The sequence below is a fragment of the Balaenoptera borealis genome, assembly GCF_965194805.1.
Source record: "Balaenoptera borealis genome assembly, chromosome: X".
NCBI classification, from domain to species: domain Eukaryota; kingdom Metazoa; phylum Chordata; class Mammalia; order Artiodactyla; family Balaenopteridae; genus Balaenoptera; species Balaenoptera borealis.
This window is the reverse complement of record NC_138881.1, coordinates 13854042-13861843: the sequence shown is the minus strand read 5'-3', so window position 1 is coordinate 13861843 and position 7802 is coordinate 13854042.

Sequence of the window (7802 nt, the reverse complement as noted above, 5' to 3'; positions counted from 1 at the left end):
GCTACTTAGAAAAGCCTCTGCTATTGATTGAGCTATGGCTAACAGAAGCATTTGTAGTAGCTAGAATCTGGAATACAGACTCCCTGATTAATATAGCCGACTACCCCTCCCCTGGTGTGTGACGTCCTGAGTGGGGTCATTGCTAGCCCTTAATTTTACACAACACACACACACACACACACACACACACACACATACACACAGAGGCTACTACTACGACTACTACACAGTCTTTGCTGGCAGTAAATTAACAGACCCCGTCATACCTTATAATATGATCAAAGGTACTGACAAATCTCAAGAAGCAGTGTATCTCATCAGAAGAGTGGAAACCTAGAAAAGGGAGAGTCAGGGAGGCCAGGCTGACTGGCCCATCCAAGCAATGTTTGGGAGAGAGAGAATCTTGGTCAAAAAAGAGAACTTCACAAATAATGGCCCCGGGCTTCCCTGGTGGCGCAGTGGTTAAGAATCCCCCTGCCAATGCAGGGGACACGGGTTCAAGCCCTGGTCCAGGAAGATCCCACACGCCGTGGAGCAACTAAGCCCGTGCGCCACAACTACTGAGCCCGCTTGACACAACTACTGAAGCCCACGCGCCTAGAGCCTGTGCTCCACAACGAGAGAAGCCATCGCAATGAGAAGGCCGCGCACTGCAACGAAGAGTAGCCCCAGCTCGCTGCAACTAGAGAAAGTCCATGCGCAACAACGAAGACCCAACGCAGCCAAAAATAAATAAATTTTTTTTAAAAAGCCAATTGAAATGTAAAATAAGTTTTAAAAAAAAAGAAATAACGGCCCCATTTCCAAGGCTATCCTTAGTGTGGGGACAGAGGCTCCAGCATGCTAATCTAATGCCTTTGAACAGGAGACTTGTTTTGATGTCTTACCAAAAAACCTTCCCATCAGAATCTGTCTCCCTATGTGGGTCTGACTCTGGAGAGGGAATGTAGATGTGTGTAGTCGACTAAAAAAAAAAATGCACAACCTAATTGTGGGATCTCAGTTCCCCGACCAGGGATGGAATGCCGGGCCCTGTCAGTGAAAGCCCAGAATCCTAACCACTAGGCCACCAGGGAACTCCTGAGAATTCTGTTTTATTCAGCAAACTTACTGAGGACTTGAGCCTGGGATACAGACTCTCAGTTAGCTCTGAGAGACTGCTCCAAAGAGTAAGGAACGAGGGACTTCCCTGGCGGTCCTGTGGTTAGGACGCCACGATTCCACTGCAGGGGGCACGGGTTTCATCCCTGGTCAGGGAACTAAGATCCCACAAGCTGAGCAGTGTGGCCAAGAAAAAATTTTTTTAATTTAAATAAATAAATAAATAAAAGAGGTAAGGGAAGAGCCAGGATATATGAGTTTTTTGCTGAGGAAAAAAAACATGTAGTCAACCATCAGAACATCAAAAGATTACTGCTAATCACAAAAACAGACATCTCAAGTTAATGATTTTAGTATGGGAAGATGCAAGAGTCTGGGCTCATTGAAATCATTCCTTTGATATGCACCTTAACTATCTAGGGCCACTATCCTGTTTTTCTCCATCCTGAATCCACTCAGGGCACACCCTCAGGGGCGGCTACGTGAATGGTGGCTTTATGGCCACAACATCCTTTGTTTACTGAAATGCAGGCGACATTCTCTGTCCACAGTGTATATTTGTATTCAGTGAGATGCTTCCACTGCTCATTATTAATAAACATTTTGACTTTGTAAATCGGGACTGAGAGCCGTGTTCTGGAGACAGTGCCTTCTGGGAGTGTGTTTGGAAGCCCCTCGGGGGGCCGGAATATTTTGGGTACTCCTGTTTTGCATCTCTAGCATGCTGTACTTCCCGTACCAGGCCAGTCCCACACTTCAGTGTAAGGGCTTGTTTTTATTTTTATTTTTTCATGAATTTTTTTTTTTTTTTTGGCTTGCTGAATCTCAGGTCCCCTACCAGAAATTGAACCCGGGCCCTGGCAGTGAGAGCGTGGAATCCTAACCACCAGGCCACTAGGGAACTCCCTTGAGTTGTTTCTTTTTAGGGCTTGTTGAATGGACTCCTGCAGCTAGGTGGTAAATGAAGTGAGGGCAGGGGCCGTGCCCATGGAACTTCTATATTCTCAGCACTCAGCAGAAGGCCAGGCTCGGAGAAAGCTCTCAATACATACTTTTTGAGAAAAAGAAGCTCTGAATAGCAAAAGTGCACTGGCCACTCAGTTTTCTGAATCTATACAGATGAGGGCCAAACCTCCAATTCCCCAAGGTGATATCCCTTCTCACAACCTCTTGGAGAGTCTCCTAGTGGCAACATCCTGCTGCCACACTGAGAAGACCTCAGGCAGCCACGGGACCAAGATCATCCCAGGGTAAACTTAGTGGCAATAGAAAGTTTTCATTCATCAGTTAAACATTTACTGAGCACCTACTACATTCTGAGCACTTAATTAGACACCAGGCATACGACGATTTAGAATAAGGGCTCTCAGGCCAACACTGCCAGTGATGCAAATAACAAACAGTAACATAATTCATCTGTAATGATCTATATGGGAATAGAATCTACAAAAGAGTGGATATATGTATATGTATAACTGACTCGCTGTACAGCAGAAACTGACACAACATTGTAAATCAACTATACTCCAATAAAAAAATTTAAAAAAAACAGTAACAAAATTCAGAAGATAAAGGTATTGCAAAGTAACGGCTTAAGTGTAATTTTCTACTGGTGGTAGGGAAGTTTAAGGAAGGTTTAAAGTGACATCTGAGCCGTATCTTGAAGTGTCAAAAGGAGTTAAACCACGCTAGTTTGACTTGTCTATCTTGGAGTACTTTCAGAGAAAGAAAAGCTCCTACTAACCTTTAAAGTAGCCAAGAGTATTATTTCAACAAAAGAGTTCAATTTCATGTTTGTTGCATGCTCTTGGGGTTGTAGGTAGTGAAAAGGAGTATTTGCCTTTTCATAGAACAGAGAGCTTATTGTTTAATTCGATTACCCAATACCATCCTTCTATGCGCACCCTGATTTTAGTCCTTATAGGAATTTGGCCAATTTCAGCATTTGCTATACACTTCCACATTTCTGGCAGACACTGTAAGATTTAAAAAATGATTATACCTTATAACTAGCTTGCTCAGGCATACTGATGGCAGGCTGTAGAGTGTACAATTAGATTGGCAAACACTGGGGTGCCAGGTCCAGCAGGAAGAGGATACTTCAAATAAAAACTCTTGTCATGTAGGGAATATTGGGAGAGAGTACATGCATTTCAAAAACTCAAATACATATATTGAATATACAGGCTTCATGAATTTTGTTCTGATTTATTTCTACAACTCTCGACCAGAATTACAGACTTGCAAGGAAATGGAAACTATATGTATAAAGAGAGTGGTAAAGAAAAATACAAAATACTTGTGGGGTTAGGCGCTGTTGAAAATCTCTATATAGGACATTGGTTCAAGATGGCGGAGTAGAAGGACGTGCGCTCACGCCCTCTTGCGAGAGAGCACCTGAATCACAACTAACTGCTGAACAATCATCGACAGGAAGACGCTACAACTCATCAAAAAAGATACCCCACATCCAAAGACAAAGGAGAAGCCGCAATGAGATGGTAGGAGGGATGCAATCACAATAAAATAAAATCCCATAACCACTGAGTGGGTGACTCACAAACTGGAGAACACTTATACCACAGAAGTCCAACCACTGGAGTGAAGGCTCTGAGCCCCACATCAGGCTTCTGAACATGGGGGTCCGGCAACGGGAGGAGGAATTCCTAGACAATCAGACTTTGAAGGCTAGTGGAATTTGATTGCAGGACTTTGACAGGACTAGGGGAAACAGAGACTCCACTCTTGGAGGGTGCACACAAAGTAGTGTGCACATCAGGACCCAGGGGAAGGAGCAGTGACCCCATAGGAGACTGAACCAGGCCTACCTGCTAGTGTTGGAGGGTCTCCCATGGAGGCGGGGGGTGGCTGTGGCTCAGCATGAGGACAAGGACACTGGCAGCAGAAGTTCTGGGAAGTACTCCTTGGCATGAGCCCTCTCAGAGTCCGCCATTAGCCCCACAAAAAAGCCGGGTAGGCTACAGTGCTGGGTTGCCTCAGGCCAAACAACCAACAGGGAGGGAACCCAGCCTCACCCATCAACAGTCAAGGGGATTAAAGTTTTACTGAGCTCTGCCCACCAGAGTAACAGCCAGCTCTACCCACCACCAGTCCCTCCCATCAGGAAACTTGCACAAACCTCTTAGATAGCCTCATCCACAAGAGGGCAGACAGCAGAAGCAAGAAGAACTACAATCCTGCAGCCTGTGGAACAAAAACCACATTCACAGAAAGACAGACAAGATGAAAAGGCATAGGGCTATGTACCAGATGAAGGAACAAGATAAAACACCAGAAAAACAACTAAATGAAGTGGAGATAGGCAACCTTCCAGACAAAGAATTCAGAATAATGATAGTGAAGATGATCCAGGACCTCAGAAACAGAATGGAGGCAAAGATCGAGAAGATTCAAGAAATTTTTAACAAAGACCTAGAAGAATTAAAGAAAAAACACCTAGAAGAATTAAAGAACGAACAAACAGAGATGAACAATACAGTAACTGAAATGAAAAATACACTAGAAGGAATCAATAGCAGAATAACTGAGACAGAAGAACGGATAAGTGACCTGGAAGACAGAATGGTGGAATCCACTGCTGTGGAGCAGAATAAAGAAAAAAGAATGAAAAGAAATGAAAGCAGCCTAAGAGACCTCTGGGACAGCATTAAACGCACCAACATTCGCATTATAGGGGTCTCAGAAGGAGAAGAGAGAGAGAAAGGACCCAAGAAAATATTTGAAGAGATTATAGTCGAAAACTTCCCTAACATGGGAAAGGAAATAGCCACCCAAGTCCAGGAAGCACAGAGAGTCCCAGGCAGGATAAACCCAAGGAGAAACACGCCGAGACACATGGTAATCAAACGGACAAATATTAAAGAAAAAGAAAAATTATTGAAAGCAGCATGGGAAAAACGACAAATAACATACAAGGGAACTCCCATAAGGTTAACAGCTGATTTCTCAGCGGAAACTCTACAAGCCAGAAGGGAGTGGCATGATATATTTAAAGTGATGAAAGGGAAGAACCTACAACCAAGATTACTCTACCCGGCAAGGATCTCATTTAGATTCAACAGAGAAATCAAAAGCTTTACAGACAAGCAAAAGCTAAGAGAATTCAGCACCAGCAAACCACCTCTACAACAAATGCTAAAGGAACTTCTCTAAGTGGGAAACACAAGATAAGAAAAGGACCTACAAAAACAAACCCATAACAATTAAGAAAATGGTAATAAGAATACACATATCGATAATTACCTTAAATGTGAACGGATTAAATGCTCCAACCAAAAGACACAAGCTTGCTGAATGGATACAAAAACAAGACCCATCTGTATGCTTTCTACAAGAGACCCACTTCAGACCTAGGGACACATACAGACTGAAAGCAAGGGGATGGAAAAAGATATTCCATGCAAATGGAAATCAAAAGAAAGCTGGAGTAGCAATACTCATATCAGATAAAATAGACTTTATTTTTTTTTAATTTTATTTACTTATTTATGTATTGGTTGCGTTGGGTCATCGTTGCTGCACGCGGGCTTACTCTAGTTGTGGCGAGTGGGGTGCTACTCTTCATTGCAGTGCGCGGGCTTCTCATTGCGGTGGCTTCTCTTGTTGAGGAGCACAGGCTCTAGGCGCGCGGGCTTCAGTAGGTGCGTCAGGCAGGCTCGGTAGTTGTGGTTCATGGGCTTAGTTGCTCCACAGCATGTAGGATCTTCCTGGACCAGGGTTCAAACCTGTGTCCCCTGCATTGGCAGGCAGATTCTTAACCACGGCGCCACCAGGGAAGTCCTAAAATAGACTTTAAAATAAAGAATGTTACAAGAGACAAGGAAGGACACTACATAATGATCAAGGGATCAATCCAAGAAGAAGATATAACAAATATAAATATATATACACCCAATATAGGAGCACCTCAATACACAAGGCAACTGCTAACAGCTATAAAAGAGGAAATCGACAGTAACACAATAATAGTGGGGACCTTTAACACCTCACTTACACCAGTGGACAGATCATCCAGACAGAAAATTAATAAGGAAACACAAGCTTTAAATGACACAAGAGACCAGATAGATTTAATTGATATTTATAGGACATTCCATCCAAAAACAGCAGATTACACTTTCTTCTCAAGTGCACATGGAACATTCTCCAGGATAGATCACATCTTGAGTCACAAATCAAGCCTCAGTAAATTTAAGAAACTTGAAATCATATCAAGCATCTATTCTGACCACAATGCTATGAGATTAGAAATCAATTACAGGGAAAATAACATAATAAACACAAACACATGCAGGTTAAACAATACGTTACTAAATAACCAAGAGATCACTGAAGAAATCAAAGAGGAAATCAAAAAATACTTAGAGACAAATGACAATGAAAACACGATGATCCAAAACCTATGGGATGCAGCAAAAGTAGTTCTAAGAGGGAAGTTTATAGCTATACAAGCCTACCTCAAGAAACAAGAAAAATCTCAAATAAGCAATCTAACCTTGCACCTAAAGGAACTAGACAAAGAAAAACAAAGAAAACCCAAAGTTAGTAGAAGGAAAGAAATCACAAAGATCAGAGCAGAAATAAATGAAATAGAAACAAAGGAAACAGTAGCAAAGATCAATAAAACTAAAACTGGTTCTTTGAGAAGATAAACAAAATTGATAAACCTTTAGCCGGACTCATCAAGAAAAAGAAGGAGAGGAATCAAATCAATAAAATTAGAAATGAAAAAGGAGAAGTTACAAAGGACACCGCAGAAATACAAAGCATCCTAAGAAACTACTACAAGCAACTCTATGCCAATAAAATGGACAACCTGGAAGAAATGGACAAATTCTGAGAAAGGTATAACCTTCCAAGACTGAACCAGGAAGAAATAGAAAATATGAACAGACCAATCACAAGTAATGAAATTGAAACTGTGATTAAAAATCTTCCAACAAACAGAAGTCCAGGACCAGATGGCTTCACAGGTGAATTCTATCAAACATTTAGAGAAGAGCTAACACCCATCCTTCTCAAACACTTCCAAAATATTGCAGACAAAGGAACACTCCCAAACTCATTCTACAAGGCCACCATCACGCTGATACCAAAACCAGACAAACATACTACAAAAAAGGAAAATTACAGACCAATATCACTGATGAATATAGATGCAAAAATCCTCGACAATATACTAGCAAACAGAATCCAACAACACATTAAAAGGATCATACATCATGATCAAGTGGGATTTATCCCAGGGATGTAAGGATTCTTTAATATATACAAATCAATCAGTGTGATGCCCCATATTAAAAAATGGAAGAATAAAAAGCATATGATCATCTCAATAGATGCTGAAAAACTTTTGACAAAATTCAACACCCATTTATGATAAACACTCTCCAGAAAGTGGGCATAGAGGGAACCTACCTCAACATAATAAAGGCCATATACGACAAACCCACAGCAAACATCATTCTCAGTGGTGAAAAACTGAAAGCATTTCCTCTAAGACCAGGAACAAGACAAGGATGTCCACTCTCCCCACTATTATTCAACATAGTTTTGGAAGTCCTAGCCATGGCAATCAGGGAAGAAAAATAAATAAAAGGAATACAAATTGGAAAAGAAGAGTAAAACTGTCACTGTTTGCAGATGACATGATAGTATACGTAGAGAGTCCTAAAGACACC